Source organism: Canis lupus, unplaced genomic scaffold (genome assembly GCF_011100685.1).
Source record: "Canis lupus familiaris isolate Mischka breed German Shepherd unplaced genomic scaffold, alternate assembly UU_Cfam_GSD_1.0 chrUn_S666H828, whole genome shotgun sequence".
In the NCBI taxonomy this organism is placed as follows: Eukaryota; Metazoa; Chordata; class Mammalia; order Carnivora; family Canidae; genus Canis; species Canis lupus.
In genome coordinates this window covers 1-18,372 of record NW_023331611.1, presented here as the reverse complement: position 1 = coordinate 18,372, position 18,372 = coordinate 1, and the positions used below count along the sequence as shown (strand labels likewise).

Genomic DNA, 18,372 nt, shown 5'->3' with positions numbered 1-18,372 from the left:
TCACCTCCTTGCCACAAGGGTTTATAATGCTTGCAATACACAGCTGTGGTCTACAGATGAATTTCTCATCAGTTCAGTCATAATAGGTGTAAAAAACCTAATTTGGAGCAATTTGTCACTGGAGAAAGTGAAAATAGTTTACATTAATAAAAGAAACTATGAGATACATCCCACGTGTTCTACAGACTGTGGAGTTGTATGAAACTCTTGTCAAAGCAACAAGAGTGTATCCAGATATAGTTCAATGGGGCAATAAGACCACAGCCATCAGTTATTTCAAAAAAGCCTGTCTGGGGACAGTCATGCCCGGCACCTGAATTCACTTTAATGGCGGAAGTGGACACATATGCTGAGGGAGTTCAAATCCTTTATGAGTAACACTCACTTATGATATATAGACAGAATGCAAAACTGGATTTTTTTTTCCTTTTAGCAAAGTGGATGTTCTAAAGTACATGCTTTATACATCTTTTTGAATGTAGTAATATTGTGACTGTTATTTAAAAATTCTTAGAATCTGCTTTGGTATTGTTCAGTATTGAACATAAGAATTGATGCTTTCACAGAATCTGGCAATTATGGATTTGGGGAATATGATGGGAGAGATTTAAAAATTAGCAATATTAATTGATACTGAATACTGAAATAGTGTTGCTCTTGACAAACTTGTTTGGAAGACTTTTACCATCCTAGGACAGAGTCCTTCCCGGGAGCACCTGTATTTTCAGTATTATATCTCATTTCAAAAGACAGCAGAGTGAATGATATTTGATGGTAGAGTAACATGATGTAAAGTTCATTACTAAATTCAGATCTGATGGACTTACTCGTTTTATAATGAAGGGATATGGAAATGTACCGAATACCCAATATTTTTATATTCAGAACATTTTTAGACATAAAAATATTCATATTATACTGGGCACACATTCCTTTGTTTCATTTTATAACAAGCATTTTTTTTTTATTTGACAGCAATGATGTACTGTTCGGTTTTATTACATACAAGGAATTATTGATCCAAGTCAGAAGCAGCACAACTACTGCCATGTTAGAAGGATTAATATGCACCAGCCCTGACTGTGACTTGACTGGAGGCACTTGCCTGGCCCACCCCAATCTTCATGCCTTCTGAGAGTCCTTGGGGAAGAGACCTACCACCAAGGTCATCCCTTCCAGCACCTAACTCTTCTGTCTGCTAAAAAATACCAACTAGATTATTCCTAAAATTCATGCTTATCTTCGCCACGTGTCGAAAAAGCCAACCTGGGTCCCAAAGTATGTCAGTCCCATGTTTCCCAGTTGGGAAGCAGAACACAAATCTCAGTAAAGACCTTCTCTCTTCGACTAGTCACCAGAGAAACTGAAAGTAATGAAAAATATGTATACCACCCTTTATGCCACAGGTTTGTAAACTCAAATGTCCACCAGGACCAGGCAGGTGGCATAGATGAGTGAAGTACAGTGGTGGGGTGGATTAGATGGGTGGGAGGAGCGTTCCAGGGCAGGAGGATTACAGCAAACCAGACTTAATGGCATGCCCCATCCTCCACCCAGAAAACCAGCTTTTTTAACATGCAATCTCTCAAGCTTCAAATATTGGCAACAAATACAAAAGGATTTTAAACACAGCAGAGACTGTGCCTTGTGACTTCTGCCTTATATAATTTCCTACCTTAATAAAAGCTCCCTTCCCCACCAAATAATAAGAATCCAACCCAATGATTACAAAGAAATTAACAGAGGAATAGAAAAATATAGCAGCTTCAAAAATACCAGTCTCCCCATTTTAAAACAAAATCAGTGGTAATTGTTTAAGTTCATTCATCGTAGGAGGTCAGCCAGGTCTACCTATTGGTAAGACAGCCTTGCATTATTAAAATGACACCTGCTACTAACCAACCCCAAATAAGATGTCACCCTGCCTGCCTTCACACTATCCCCACCAGGCAGAGAAAGGATAGAACCAGGCTGCATATTATGAAGAATAAATTGAAGCACGGAGCCAGTAGGGACCCTCCTTGATATCACACAGGCCCTCAGCCACAGGTTTCCAATTCCACATTTTGGTATCAGAGATGAAAGCCAACGTAACTACTGAAAGGTATGCAGCACCTTGTGGAATCCTGGGCATATAGTAGCCCAACTGCATGTCCACTGAGCAAATCATGCATGAATGAATGAATCTAGCTACTTCCTTTAGACAGTGCTTCCTACCAGGGAAAATCAAGAGCTGCTCTTGCCATTCCAAAGACCGCATTTCTCCAGGGGCAGGAGAGGAAGGCAAGGGAGGTAATGCAGAGTTCATTCTATGAGTGAACAGATGGCTTTTCTGGTTTTTCAGGGAATATCATCGACCCTGTCTGACTCATAAACAGAGAAAAAAAGGATTCAGGAACTTGGCACTTCTGGGTTGGGTCTGCTTTGACCTTGGACGAGGGCCTGAGATTAAGTCCTACATTCTTATTTTTTTAATAATAAATTTATTTTTATTGGTGTTCAATTTGCCAACATACAGAATAACACCCAGTGCTTGTCCCGTCAAGTGACCCCCTCAGTGCCCATCACCCATTCACCCCCACTCCCCACCCTCCTCCCCCTCCACCACCCCTAGTTCTTTCCCAGAGTTAGGGGTCTTTATGTTCTGTCTCCCTTTCTGATATTTCCTACCCATTTCTTCTCCCTTCCCTTCTATTCCCTTTCACTTTTATTTATATTCCCCAAATGAATGAGACCATATAATGTTTGTCCTTCTCCGACTGACTTACTTCACTCAGCATAATACCCTCCAGTTCCATCCACGTTGAAGCAAATGGTGGGTATTTGTCATTTCTAATGGCTGAGGAATATTCCATTGTATACATAAACCACATCTTCTTTATCCACTCATCTTTCGTTGGACACCGAGGCTCCTTCCACAGTTTGGCTATTGTGGACATTGCTGCTAGAAACATCGGGGTGCAGGTGTCCCGGCGTTTCATTGCATCTGTATTTGGGGTAAGTCCCCAGCAGTGCAATTGCTGGGTCATAGGGCAGGTCTATTTTTCACTCTTTGAGGAACCTCCACACAGTTTCCAGAGTGGCTGCACCAGTCCACATTCCCACCAACAGTGTAAGAGGGTTCCCTTTTCTCCGCATCCTCTCCAACATTTGTGGTCAGGCAGAGCATGTGGATGTCTTGGCTTTGACCCAATAGGTCCCCAGGGCAGCAGTGCAGTCTTTATTCCAGCTTCCTCTGGCAGCCAAGATCTCAGGAAGCCCAACCCTCTCTGCTGGGGTGGGGGAGGGGGACTTCCTAGAATTTCAGAGAGACTAGATGGGCTCATCCAGAGTTTCTCAAAGGTGCCTTGATGGGCAATTAGGGTGGAATAAGTCTTTGCTGTTGGAGTCTGTCCTGTACGTTGTGAGAAGCTCACTAAGTTCCAGGGGCACCTCACAGTCACAGTAACCCTCCTCCCAACACACACACACACACACACACACACACACTTACACTTTCAAACTCACACATGCATACACAAGCTTCCAGTGCTACCTGGAGCGGCAGTCTGGCCCTGGGTTGAGAGCCCCTGGGCTCATAGTCCCTGGAGTGTTTAAGAAACAGAAGCCCCAAAGGTTCAATGACAGGTCTAAGCTCCCCACCCATTCCTGATCTGATGACAGCTGATCCAGAGTTCTTTCCAGCTGCACTTGACATGATGGATGCTCATGCCAACACACCATGGGCTGCCACAGCACCACAAAGCCTCCAAGTAGACAGCCATCTGTCCCAATGCTGTAGAAAGACCGAGGTCCAGAAAGACCAAATAACCTCACTGTGATCAGAAAGTGAGCAAATATGAGGCGGGGGGCAGGTTCCAGGAAAACAAGTTTCCCCAGCTGTTCAGTGCAGCAGCCTCTGACAGGTGGGGCCTTAGTGTAGTGACCACCATTCCGAGGCCAACATAGAGGCAAGGGAGCTCGGTGAGCAAGAGCCAGTCCCCAGTGTGCAGGTTAGAGTGCGGGTGGCCCGGGAGCCCAGCCTTCATCTGGGGGCTCCAGCGGGCTCAGCAGGAGTATGGACAAGTCCATCACAGGCTCTCGACCCCTTCCCGGGGTCCCACAGTCTCCGCTGGGACATATGGCTGTCAGTGACAGCTCCTCCCCAGGACCCTGGAGGTGATCCTGAGCTGGGTCACTGGGGAAGGTGGCATCTGGATCCTTCCCCGAGCTCCAGGGACCCCAGGAAAAGCACGCCAGCAGTGCGGGGAGGCCTGGTCTCGCCCAGGGTCCCGCTGCTGGTCGCGCGGGCCGGCGGCTTGCAGCGCCCCGCAGGCGGCCCGGGGACGGCCAGGCTGGAGGCCGGGTGGCCGGGGCAGTAGGCGGCCGCCTGCACGGGGACCCGCCTGGCGGCCGAACACCGCGCGCGGCAGCGCCTCCAGGGGCCGCGAGCCGGGCGCCGCCGCGTCCTCCGCCGGCCTCGGCCCCCAGCGCCCCGACCAGCCCGCGCCCCCGGCGGCCGCGCACGTCCCGCAGCCTCTCCCGCAGGCGGCGCCGCGGCTCCCGGGCGGTCAGCGAGGACGCGCCGCACAGCAGGAGGACGAGCGGGAGCGGACGGCGCGCCCCCTGCGCCCCCTGCGCCCCCTGCGCCCCCGGCTTGCCGCGGCTTGCTCGGGCGGGAACAGGGCCCGGCGACGTCCCGCAGCAGCGGCGGCTCTGCTCGCGCTCCCCAGCCCGCCCTCCAGCAGCACCTGCCCGCGGCCGCCCGCAGCGCCTGGACGGGCGGTTCGGCCGAGCGGCCGCGCCTCCAGCTCCCGGCTCCGCTGCCTGCTCGCCGCCTAGAGCAAGCATTTAATCACGAACTACCCAGGTTACTGAGAAGGGGACCGCATAGCAGCTGGTGGGGAAAGATATCACCCTGATCTGAAACACATATACCTTTTCAGAAAATAGACGGTGATGAGATTACACCTTTATTCTGATTCTGCTAAATTAATTATGGCACTTTCCCATATACACATCTATGTATAAAACATATATATATATATTACTTATATATTATATATACAAATTTATTTCAAGAGTTAAATATACTCATAATGCATTCAAAATAAGACATAAGTGTTTAATCTCAGACTATGTTGTAAAAATAAAGAGATTATTAAACTATGTTCACTTTTTCTAGAAATTACAGTTCGCTAAGACTCTTCTCTAGTATCATACGGCCATCATCATCTTAAGAGACTGGCAAATTAATTAATGCTCTTTGTTCTCTCCAAATAATATTCCTAAGTGGATAATTTTGATTTTTGTTTTGTTTTGTTTCCTTCTTGTTTTCTACTACCTTTATTCTGGCATGAACCACTCAGCAGAAAACTGGGAAACACAGAAATCAGACTCATGAGATTTGTGGAATCTAATAGAGTCTCACTTCAGGAGATCAGCATGTAAATCCTCAGTGCAGCAAAGAGGTGACAGGTCCCTAAAGGTTAATACGTACATGGTTTTCAATTTAAAAAATACCAGTCCCTCCTCCCCAATCTATAAGTATCTGGACGGCACCATAGTCTATGCATGGTGAAAAATAAAGTGAAAGTAAAAGAGCAAAACATACAGGGAGTGAACACAACTTGGATACTCATGGATAATTTTCTTTCTTAATTTCCTTGAGTATTTTACAAAATTGTAGTTGAAAGTTTCCCCTCTTATCTAATCCTCCAAATCACCCCCAGAAAAACGGATCCTTGGATTTGAAACTAACCTGTAAGCATGGTGGTAGCTCTGTGAGGCAGGTCTGGACCACTGGGCTCAGTACATGCCATGGCTGACCTTCCTTGGGGAGCCACTCTGTAACATTTCCATGTCACTGGGAGTCAAAAGTATTTATTTTCTTCTCATTTTGTTCTTTGAACCTCAAATCTTTTTTTTTTATTTTTGTTTATTTATAATAGTCACACACACACACACACACAGAGAGGCAGAGACACAGGCAGAGGGAGAAGTAGGCTCCATGCACTGGGAGCCCAACGTGGGATTCGATCCCGGGTCTCCGGGATTGCACCCTGGACCAAAGGCAGGCGCCAAATCGCTGCGCCACCCAGGGATCTCTGCTCCTCAAATCTTAAAACACCTGAGAAAATCTTGAAATATGTGAGTAAAGAAAAAAAAAATTAAATCATGGCTAAATATTCCCTAAGAGGAAGGAATAAAACAGGTACAAATATGTGATTTTAGTGTAAAATTTAAACAAATATCCAACTGAATATCAAACACAATAAATTATGCCCTCTCGAAACACCAAAGTCTAAAATTACTCCCAATTGGAAATGATAGAATACTATTACTTGAATCATTGAAAATCAGAAAAAAATTCTAGGTAGTGTGTGGGTGAGAAAGCTGGCCAAAGGCTTGATATATTTAGCTTCTATAAAACTTATGATGCCATGAACTACAGTTAAAAAAAAAGAACAGAAATACTGTGAAAAAGTGTTCAAATTACTAGTCTTTTAAAATACTGGGGTAGAGATACCTTTTCAATGTTAGGTAATTCTCTCTTACCTTATTGTTATTTTAAGTAATTACCTAAATAGTATAAACTAAATTTAAGGAAAGAGATTGATAATTTTCACCCTCTCTTCCCTCACCTCTCATGTTATTTTCACTTTGAATTTGAAGCTAAGTCCATAAATCAGTTTAACGTCTATATTTATGGCTGGCAATACACATGCCATTTGGGACAGCTCAGGGGGCTCAAGCCTCAGTGTTTAACTGTCACAGAGATTCATGAAGGAATGTTTCATCTTTGGTACAACTTAGGGATATAGGGATAAGGGGAGCCTCTACAGGAAGGGCTCCAAGCCAATCAATGTTGCACCAAGGTTATGATGCTAAAGATTAGAATCATAGTAGGAAAAGTTTAGAATTGAAAACTATGGGGGAAGTTAAAGGAAATGAAAGAACACTAGGCTCAGATATACAAAGACTATGATAGAGTGTCCCTGCTCTTACTAAGTGGGAAGGGAAGAGGTAATAATCCTTGAGTTGTGCGATTTACTTACATGGAAGATTGTAAAGACATCTGATTCAGTGCTTCTGTCTGAAACCCAGAGGCCCTTAAAACTGGAATAATTTGGAGGTGTTATCAGGTGATACAGCCACTTTGGAGAACAGTTTGGCAGTTCCTCATGAGGTGATGCATTGTGTTACTGTTTAACACAGGGATTCCACTCCCAGGTATATTCTCCCAAGAGTACTGAAAATACTTAGACACAAAAACTTATATACATATGTTCACAGAAGCAGTATTCAAAAGGGCTAACAAGTAGAAAGACCTCAAATATCCATCAACTGAAGAATGGATAAACAAAATATGATATATCCATAGAGTGGAATATTATTCAGCTATATAAAGGAATGACACATGTTATAGTATGAGTTGACCTTAAAAACATTCGAAGTGAAGGAAGTCAATTACAAAAAGCCACATATTGTGGGATTCCACTTATATAAAATATCCAGACCAGGTAACTTAATAGAGATGAAAATTAGATTAGTAATTAACAGGGTCTGGAGAGACAGGAAATAGGGAGTAACCTGATAAATATTGAGCTTCCTTTTTGGAATGATGAAAATCTTCTGAAAACAGATAGTGATGATGGTTATAAAACTCTGTGAATTCATTAAATATAACTGAATTGTACACTTGAAAATTACAATGAATACAGTTGTCAATGGGCAAAGGTCTTGTAACATTACAGTAGAAAGACAGTTGTAGCAGAGCTTTGCATCTAGTTCTTTATTTTTAAAAACAGAGGCTTTCAATTAAATTGTAAACATGGGATGCCTGGTTGGCTCAGCGGTTGAGTATCTGCCTTCGGCCCAGGGTGTGATCCCAGAGTCCCAGGACCAAGTCCCACTTCAGGCTCCCTGCATGGAGCCTGCTTCTCCCTCTGTCTATGTCTCTCCCTCTGTGTGTGTGTGTGTGTATGTGTCATGAATAAATAAATAAAATCTTTTTTAAAAATTAGAAAAAATAAATTGTAAACATACTTCTACTTCCAACATCCCATAATGTTGTGTTATGATTGGACATATTTTTTTTTATTTCTTTAGGATAGTCACAGAGAGAGAGAGAGAGGCAGAGACACAGGCAGAGGGAGAAGCAGGCTCCATGCACCAGGAGTGCGACGTGGGATTCGATCCTGGGTCTCCAGGATCCCGCCCTGGGCCAAAGGCAGGCGCCAAACCACCGTGCCACCCAGGGATCCCTGATTGGAGATATTTTTAAAAATATTTATTTTAGTAATTTTGAGAGGGAGAGAGAGAGAGAGAGAGATAGAGAGAGAGAACAGAGGGAAAGAATCCCACTGCTGAGCATGCAGTGGCCGGGGGCTCAGTCTCACCACTCACTCACTCAGTCATGAGATCCTGACTTGAGCTGAAATCAAGAGCCAGTCGCTCAACTGACTAAGTCAACCAGGTGCCCCTGATTGGCAATATTTCTAAGTGAAGTATGCTATAATTAACGTGGGTAAATGGAAAAAAAATATTTCCTGTGAGGGGAAATATAAAAGAACCTGCCATAAGAACACAATTCACCAAGTACAAGAATTATTACCAATTCACTATATGAATATTCCTAGTTTAAATTACACAAATGCCATAACAGTTACGTACCAGGAAGCATGTGATCAGGCTAATGAGTTTAAGCTGAAAACTGCTTCAGGAAAGTGAAAAAATATATTATTTAATGATTATGATGGAATTCAATAATCCAAAAAGTGATTAGTGAAGGAGAGATTTGGAGTAAAATAATCACTTTTTAGAGCAAGCATTTTTTTCAACATTAAAAGAAAGGGAAGCATAGTGTGTTTTATTCTAGATTGGGACCAGGAAGTGATGATGCAGGAGTCAACTGTGGGTGAAATACTAGGAATCCTCGAATTAGGGAACAATAGCTGTCAACATTTTACTAATGCAAGGAGGAATCCAATGGAATTCAGTTTGTGATTTTGCTATTTTAGAAATGAGAATTAACAAAAAATGTGGGCATTGGTTGGAGGAAAAAAGTGAAATTGAGAAATGAAATGACAGAGAGTCCAAAAACAAATATCCAAAATGTTTCAGAGGCAGTCTAAGGATAATGATAAATAAGCCTAAGACACGAAGATTGACCTATCATATACTCACCTGGTAGAACCAGAAAGACCAACATGATGAGAAGGGCAGTTTTTATAAAATGTGGAAAGACGAGAAAGTCAAGGTAAACCAGAATGCCTACCAAAGGTGGCATATAGGATACAGAGTTGGAAACAGGTGAGGCCAAAACAACAAAAACATTGGATAACCACTGTTGAAGAAAACTTAAAAATTAATTAAAAAATATGTTCATAAGGGAGATCTTGGACATCTTTGGGATCACTGAATTATCAGAACACAAAAGCTTGCACTTTGGTAAAAGGATTTCCAGCAAGATAACTTTTTGAGATTTTAGCCAATGTTTATAGACATTATAATCTACATATATACACATAAAATTTTTAAAAAGACAATCTAATGCTCTCTAGTTTTTCCATTGGCTTACTTGTTTATTCCTATGCCAATAAAGTCTTTAACATAGTTTTATTATATTTTGATAGCTAATGCAAATTTTCCTGCCTGATTCTTCCATCACCTCAGAAAGTTTTTTCATGGATCACTCAATTTTCAACCTCTGTTTTGATTTTTGTCACCATTGGTGAATCTCATCTCTCCTTGAACTTCATACAGATGGGATCACACAGTAAGCACAACTTTACATCCATCCTCCTTCCCTTAACATAACTTTTTAAAGGATTCATGCATATTGCAGTTTTTCATTTGTTGTGCTTTGTTTTGCTTTTGCTAAGCAATGTTCAATGGTGTTCATATAACACAATTTATTTATCTATTCTTTTAAAGACATTGGAGTAGCTTTTAGATTGGAATCTTTCTGAAAATAACCTCTATAACTATGTTGTGTAAGTTATTTTTTATAGATGTGTGTTTTAATTTTTCTTGGGCAAATATCTAGGAGCCTAATTTATTCTTTAAAGGGAAGGTATCTATTTAACTTTATAAAAACTGTCAAATGTTTTTCTGAAGTGACTTGTCATTTCAGCCTCTGGTCAGAAATGTATTAGACTTCCAGTTGTTCTACATGTTCCATCCACTAAACCATATTTAGTTTTGTCAGTCTTTATAATTGTAGCCATTTTGGGGGGTATAAAGTGGTAAATTATCATACTTCTAATTTATGTCTTTGATAACTAATAAGACTAAGCAACTTTTCAAATGCTTATTGGATATTTGTGTATCTCTTTTGAAAAAGTGTCTGTTCAAGCATTTGCCCATATTTTTATGGGTATTGCTTTTATATTACAGATATATAAAGGTCTTTTAGAGTTTTAGGTATAGAAAATAATATTATATATAACTCTATTTATAAAGATTTTATAAAATGTGTATACTGAAAGAATTATCTCCCATTTCATTTTTTAGCAGTAGCTTTGCTTAGCAGCACTTTGGAGAAGACTAATTTATCAAGTTTTGCTTTTATGGTTATTGCTTCCTGAGAGCTGTGTAAAAAATCTTTGCCGACTCCAAATTCGTGAAGATAGTCTCCTACATTTTCTCCTACAGGTGTTATAATTTTAGCTGTTACATTTGATCTATGACTATTTCAAATTAAGTTTTGGTTCCAAGCTGAAGTAGAGGTCCAGGTTCGCTATTTAAATATGAATGATTCATTCATTTGTTCCAGCATCATTTCCTGCAAAGGCTTTTCTTTCTCCTTTGAACTGCTGTTTTCATTTTGTAGACTTGATTGCTGATTGATTTATGTCAGGGCCTCTCTTCTGTCCCATTGTTTTCTATGACTATCCTTATGTTAATACTACATTGTCTTAATTATTGTAGCTTTATGGTAAATTTTGAAATAAAGTAGTATAAACCCTCCAACTTTGTTTTCCTTTTTCAAGAATGTTTTGACTATACTAGGTCTTTTGCATTCTTAAATAAATTTTAGTATCAGCTTGTCCTTTTATAGTAAATACTTTGGAATTTTTATTGGAATTGGAGTCCAAACAATATTAATCTTCCAACCTATGAACATGGTATTCCATTAGTTATTTGTGTCTTACTTAGTTTTTCTCAGAGATGTTTTATAATTTTTTTAAATATTTAATTTATTTATTCATGAGAAACACACACACACACACAGAGGCAGAAACATAGAGGGAGAAGCAGGCTCCATGGAAGAAGCCTGATGTGGAACTTGATCCTGGGACTGTGGGATCACACCCTGTGCCAAAGTCAGATGCTTAACCGCTGAGCCACCCAGGTGTCCCTACACCAGAGTATTTTAACTGTGAATTTATCAAGAGCTTGTTTGAACATGTGGTATGGTCATTACTTAGGACTGAGGAATCTTTGATTACCCAAGTGTTACCCTTTGGGGGCGAACCATGTTCTTCCTTTAGTACCATATATACTGCTCTTGACCTTGACCATTGCAAAGACTTATCTTTATGTACATCAAATAATCCCACCATCCACAGGGCAAATAGCAGTGAACTTTGTGATGAGGTCCTGCCATATGACAACTACTTCACAGCAAAGTGTCCTGCTTTAATTCAGTAGGGAAAGATACAAGGTCCAGAACATTAGGCTCTACAATGAAGGTAGGTCATCAGGTGGTTCTACTACCAGTCCTAGAGGCAGAGACTTGATCTGCTTGCATTCTTCCAGAAATACCCCTACTCTTAGCAATATGTCATTTGATAGGATAGTTCTGTCACACACATCTTTCTAGAAGGACTTTTCTTTTTTTTAGATTTTATTTATTCATTCATGAGAGACACACACACAGAGAGAGAGAGAAAGGCATAGACACAGGCAGAGGGAGAAGCAGGTATCATGCAGGGAGCCTGATGCGGACTCGATCCCGGGACTCCAGGATCATGTCCAGGGCCGAAGGAGGGCGCTAAACTGCTGAGGCAGCCAGGGATCCCCCGCTGAGCCACCCGGGGATCCCCCTAGAATGACTTTTCAATGCCATCCAAGACCTAATAGTTTTTTGAGGCTTCCTTATAATCTGAGGTCCCTCATGCCAACAGTATGCATGCCTAAGAGGTCACATCCAGATGTTTTATAAATTTAAGTGGAAAGTTTTAGGATGCCTTCTATTACATTTATTCCTAGGAGTTATGATACAAAGTGAAAGTCTAAGGGATTGTTCGGTATTTTTTTTTAAAGAGAAGAATATTTCATTGACAGCAATGTGTTTTTTTTCAAACAAAACAAAAATGATTTCCAGTTCTCTTTCTTTTTGTGATATTAGCATCTGTCTTGCATTGCCTCTTGTTAACTTGGAAGCATAACTGCATTTTTGAAAGCTGGAAACCTTATTTTCCAGAACCCCATTCCCTGAATGATTCCTCATAAGGTTTGTAAATGAGAAAAACTCCTGCATGATTTGGAAGATGAAGGTAAAACAAAAGTCATTCATGGCAATTTTGGCAGCCGGACACGGAGATTTCCATAATGATCTTAGTAATCATAGTATCCAGACATTGCACCATCGCAGATCTCTCCTGAGCTTGTACTTCATGCAGCAATTTCTTGGACGTCTTCATAAGCTCCCACTTCCCCTACTACATCAGTGCTTTTAGGCTGATGTAATTTATAATAGTTTCTCCGATTCCCTGGATACAACCTTCTAGACCTTTATTCTTCTTGCTTATGTTTACATTAATATAAGCAGGAATTCCTATATTAAGCCTCTTATTTCTACAATGCTGAATTAACTCTGTTTCCTGGCTGAATCCAGACTGATAATAGCACCCAGGATAATAACTTCTGAGATTCATTCTTTAATTGGAGATTGATATATCAAGCTATTGTATTATTATTTTTGTATTAAATTTATGTATTAAAAAGAAAACTTCTATAAAGAGAAACTTCCCCTTATTACTTTTTTGGTTACCCCGAGGTACTATTGTAGAAAAAAAGGCATGATAAATCTTCAATTCTTTTTATTTACCATTTTATTTTCATCAGTTACTATTTTATATACCAGTTTGCTTAAGTAATGAATTGGTGTCCTATCATCCATCAAAACTGACCTTAAAGAATTGACTTTGGGAGGTAATATCTGTTTCTCCCCAAGCTAATAAAATTTTCATTTCAGGTATTATGTTTTTAAGTTCTAAATTTTATTTTTAAATTTTAATCTCTGCTGAGATCCCACATCTGTTGACTCTTATGATAATATTTTTCTTTAAGTCCTTGAACTATATAACAGTGGCACTAAAATTCTTTTTGTTCTAATCCATGTTGTTGTCTATTCTATTGACTAAATGTTTCAGTATCACCATAAATGCATGTATGTAAAGATATCAGGTGTGCTTCTCTTCATTGTAGTCATCAGCACTATTAATGCCTAAATAATTTTATGTTTGGATAGTGGATGTCTCCTCAAGCTGCTTCCTGGATCTCATGGATGTGACTCTCGTGGGATATGAAAGCTACTTTGCTTTATAGTATGACGAGATGCTCTTCACTAATGATGTATATTATCTACCCACAACTTGAAAGCCCATTTCTCCAAGACGTTCTTGTTGCTTTTAGTGAGTGATGGCATTTAGAAACCAAATTTATAACTCCAGTGGTGCTTCCTGCTATTATTTTGTTTAATATTTCTAGGACTAATCAGTAGATAGATCTAGAAGATAAGTGGACTTCTTTAGTTGATTAAAATGAAGCATTAGTTTAATATTTTTCCAGTTCACTTTCAGGATTATGAAATTTTAATTAATCTCATAGATCTTAAGTATACATATTCTGCTCTCACATTGGAAAAGTATGAGTCTTCAATGTCATAAGCGTAATTACTCACTTTATTTATCCTATAATAAAAGACAAAAACAATAATGTCAGAGTAAATATATCAGCCCTGTTATAAAAATATACTTGTTAAAGCTATGTAAAATTATTTTTATGTCTCATTTTGTTTTTAAGTTATATTTTACCAGGGCCATACAAATTACTCTTTTAAAAAGTCATTCAATTTAATTCTGGTTCAAAGCTGAAATGAATAGATTAGTTAGAAAATGTTGAAGTCATTTTCCAAATATTCCAAGACAGTGTTCTGACATGATTAACTTTAATTTTCAGAGGTAAAATCTGTGCTTTTAAAAGAAGATTTTAACTCAATGTACTGGAACATAACACAATTTCCATTTGCTTAAGACAAAAAGTTCCCCTAATATGTTATTATAAAAATGTTTAAGCACAGAAAAAAAGTTGAGAGAATTGTATATGAACCTCCTCATAATAACTGCATAAATTCTGCAATTAACATTTTCTTATATATGCTTTGTTACACATCTATCACCCTAGCCATCCTTCTGTTCTCTACTCAGTTCATCTTCTTTACTTATTTCAAAATACACCTTTTTACTAAATATTTCAACATATATATCATTATCTATCATTCAGTATCTTCTTAGAGCCTTTTTAAAAGTAAAACTTGCATGTAATGTAATTCAGAAATCTACAGTGTATTATCTTCTGAGTCTTTACAAATGAAAACACCTGTGCAACTTCAACTTTTACCAGGATATGGATGAATGTTCACATGCAGAAGCACCAGTATTTCAGAAAACAGTTTCTTGTATGATGCCTATGGGGATTCCCTGATCTAAGTTCATAAAATAAATATCCAGAAGGTATAATCTACAATTAATTTGTGGATTAATATTATCATAAATTGCCTAAATATCTGTGTTAATTTAAAACAGTTTTGGGCAGCTCGGGTGGCTCAACGCTTTGGTGCCTGCCTTTGGCCCAGGGCATGATCCTGGAGACCGGGATCAAGTCCTACGTCAGGCTCCCTGCATGGGGCCTGCTTCTCCCTCTGCCTGTGCCTCTGCCTCTCTCTCTCTCTCTCTGTGTGTGTGTGTCTCATGAATAAATAAATAAAAATATTTTAAAAATAAATAAAACAGTTTTATATTTTGGAGCATCTGGGTGGCTCAGTCATTTCAGTGGTTAACTTAAATGACTAGTTACTGGGTGAGACACCAGTAGGGCTCCTCATTCACCAGAAAGCCTACTTGAGGAGTTTCTCTCTCTTCCCCTACCCCTCCCTCTGCTCACACCCACTCTCTCTAATATAAATAAATAAATCTTAAAAAAAGTTCTATGTTTTATAGTTGTCTTTTAGCAACATTGTGCCATTTTCAGTATAGAAGGCTCTTGGAGACTAAAGAGATCATTAATACACCATAATTTGGCTGTGTGATGGGTATGCCTAACTTTGTCCCTTAAACTGAAGAGCCAATTTTGCTACTAGAATTTAAGCAGCCTGCACCAGTGTTCTGTTCACACTAAACTCCTGGGGGTGTTCTGCAAATATTACACCTTATAAGAGTAGTATAGTGCAGCAAGTGTGAAAAAGGAAAAAGTGTGCTCTGATTTCATCTTTTAGCCAAAGGACAGAGGTTACGACTAAAAGAAATAAAGTTTAGAATAGTAACTGGATATTTATTCTTATTAATATTGTTTTCAAAAAAGCATTTTAAAAAACAAAATATAAGAAAAAAAAACAAAATATAAGACATAGAATTGCATAAGCTCTTTGAAAGCAGAGATATATCTCTGTCTTTGTTGTTTGTTTTGTTTGTTTGTTTGTTTTTAAATAGGAACACCTTACATCCTTTTATGGTGCTGGGCAGTTGGTGGGTAATTATACTTTAGGAACTTGTGTCATTATGAGCATGAGGACAAAGATATATGTAATGGAAACATATTCACTTCTCTATCTAATTTATTTGATGATTATAAGATGTTACACGGCCTTTAGAAAGGGCAGTTGGTTTCCCCTTTACCCTGACAACTAACTTATACTATGGGGGAGCTTTATAGGTAGACCAAAGACCATTTCATAAAAATAGAGTTATATTGTACATGTAAAGGGAAATCTTATTAAAGAAAATCACAACACAAATCTTTTTAGTATAACATAATCTAGTAGAATGAAATCTATTTTTTCAGGAATATTGGAAACATACCAATTTATTTATCCAGTAACTGCTCAGAAACATTTCTTTCATTTGGGTTTCTCTGAAGTAGAGCCTAAAGAATTTGGGTGCATGTCACTCATAAGAGAATGTTCTCAGGACACAAGCAAACCAGGGAAGTAGCACTGGATAGGGGTCCTGAAACAAATGATACACTGTATGTTAACTAACTGGAATGTAAATAAAACCTGAAAAAAGAACTGGCTAGAGGAAGAAGCAAAGTAAAGACATGGTTCGGTCTCCGGGGAGCAGTGGAGGATGAATTACACCACAGAGATTATTCAGCCTTAGGGAAAAGGGAAGCAACTTTGGTAATCTCAAATCAGTAAATTATTAGCTGGCTGCAGGCTGCTATCAGCATACATGGAAATATAACATCCTCGGTGAGGGGGCTTCTGTTCAACAAGGGAAATTCTACCAAGAAGGGGTGGTTATGAGCAATAAACAGCCAACACTCAGAGTGATGGAACCTGCTTTTAACCAGCTGGTAACTGGCATGCAGGCAGGCCAGCAGCAAAATCATTAGAGCACGTAAACAAAAGCATTATCATTAAAAGGATTATTTTTGCATGCTCCTATTTCTAAAGTCACTCTTGGTAATTATTGAGAGGCAATTGCTCAATAGATCCCTGGTCCTTGGGTGATTGATTTGATCTCTTGAGTTTCAAACAGTCCATCTGTATGTTAAGGTAGAGTTGATAATGAATGAATCCATACACAGAAGTCTCTGTGGCAAGTTGTGAATTGTGGTTGCTCTTATTTCTCTACTTGCTGTTGGTAGGCCATGACTGAAAAGATATAAATTGAACTGGAATATTTTCCATCCCACCAATTAAAATGGTAATGAAATATAAAAACCTAAAGAAATGGACGTACGAAGTCCTCACTCTATCATTATAAATACATAGATTTAGTTGATATTTAAATTTTGGAATTATATTTCCTTCAAAAAGATATTCCAGGTCAAAGATGATCTACTGCCCTTCTTTTATAAATTTAAAGCTGAGAAGGTAATATATTCATTTTTTTTCTGAAGGTTTTATTCACTTATTTGAGAGACAATGATATATAGAGAGGGAGCACAAGCAGGGGGAGGGGCAGAGGGAGAAGGAGAAGCATACTCTCCTCCAGCAGGGAACCTGACATGGGGTTCCATCCCAAGACCCTGGGATCATGACCTGAACAGAAGGCAGACCACCTAACTGACTGAGCCATCCAGGCACCCTAAAAAGGTAATATTTCAGACAAATGATTATATCATATGAAATATGTATGGAGAGAGAGATTGGGAGAATTTAAAGATATTTTCATTGGATAGATGGCATTTGAACTGAGTTTTGAAGGATAACATTCCACAGAGATGAAAGAGCATGTGAAAAGATAGCATGTGGGATCTCTTGTAGGAGCTGGTAGTTATTTAGTTGAATGGTGGTTAAGGTATAAGGGGGATGAAGATAGGCATGTAGCTAGAAAATAGAACATAAGGGCCCCATGTTTCCATAACAGAGTTTAAATATTATTTTAAAGGCTATAGGGGAAAAAAATTGAAGGATTTTAAACTGGAGAGTGATACCATCATATCTGTGTGTTAGGTTGGGATGCATTTGCTTTGTTTGTATGACCTCTGACATAATATCTTGGACACCAGGCAAAAAGATTACAGCCAAGTCTCTTATTTTACCTTTTAAAAATATTTAAAAATATTTTCTAAAGACTCCATACACTTCACTCTTTATTCATTTACTTCTGACAAGAAGAAAAAGCATCATTAATAGGAAAGAATATTACCAAATGTCCTTTCTTTTTAAAAAAGAATTATGTATTTATTTGACACAGAGAAAGAAAGCACAGACAGGGGGAGTGGCAGAGGGAGAAGTAGAATCAGGCTCCCCACTGAGCAGAGAGTCCGGAACCCTATTCCAGGACCCTGGGATCATGGTCTGAGCCAAAGGCAGACACTTAACAGACTGAGCCACTCAGGCACCCCTCAAATGTCCTTTTCAAAGTAGATGCAAAGCCCTCTGAATTTCACATGAGCAGTTTTTCAAGTTATGGCCATAAAATCATGAAGTTGATTTAAGTTAGGCTTGACAAACATTTCTTAATGAGATATAATAGAATGTAATGTTATCAGGAAGCATAATCTAAGTAAGGCTAAGTATTGCAGTTTAAAACTTGCTTCAGTTAATAGAAAGTATATGTGTGTGTGAGCAAGTGTATGACTATATAGCATCAAACATAATGTATTTGTATGCTATGGATCTTGACAAGAGAATTTGGAAGTCCCTGGTCA

General features: G+C 39.2%; 1 pseudogene; it reads right to left on the bottom strand.

The window, feature by feature from the left end:
* Positions 1-4,024: 4,024 nt before the first annotated feature.
* Positions 4,025-4,830, bottom strand: LOC100685507 (annotated as a pseudogene).
* Positions 4,831-18,372: the final 13,542 nt, after the last annotated feature.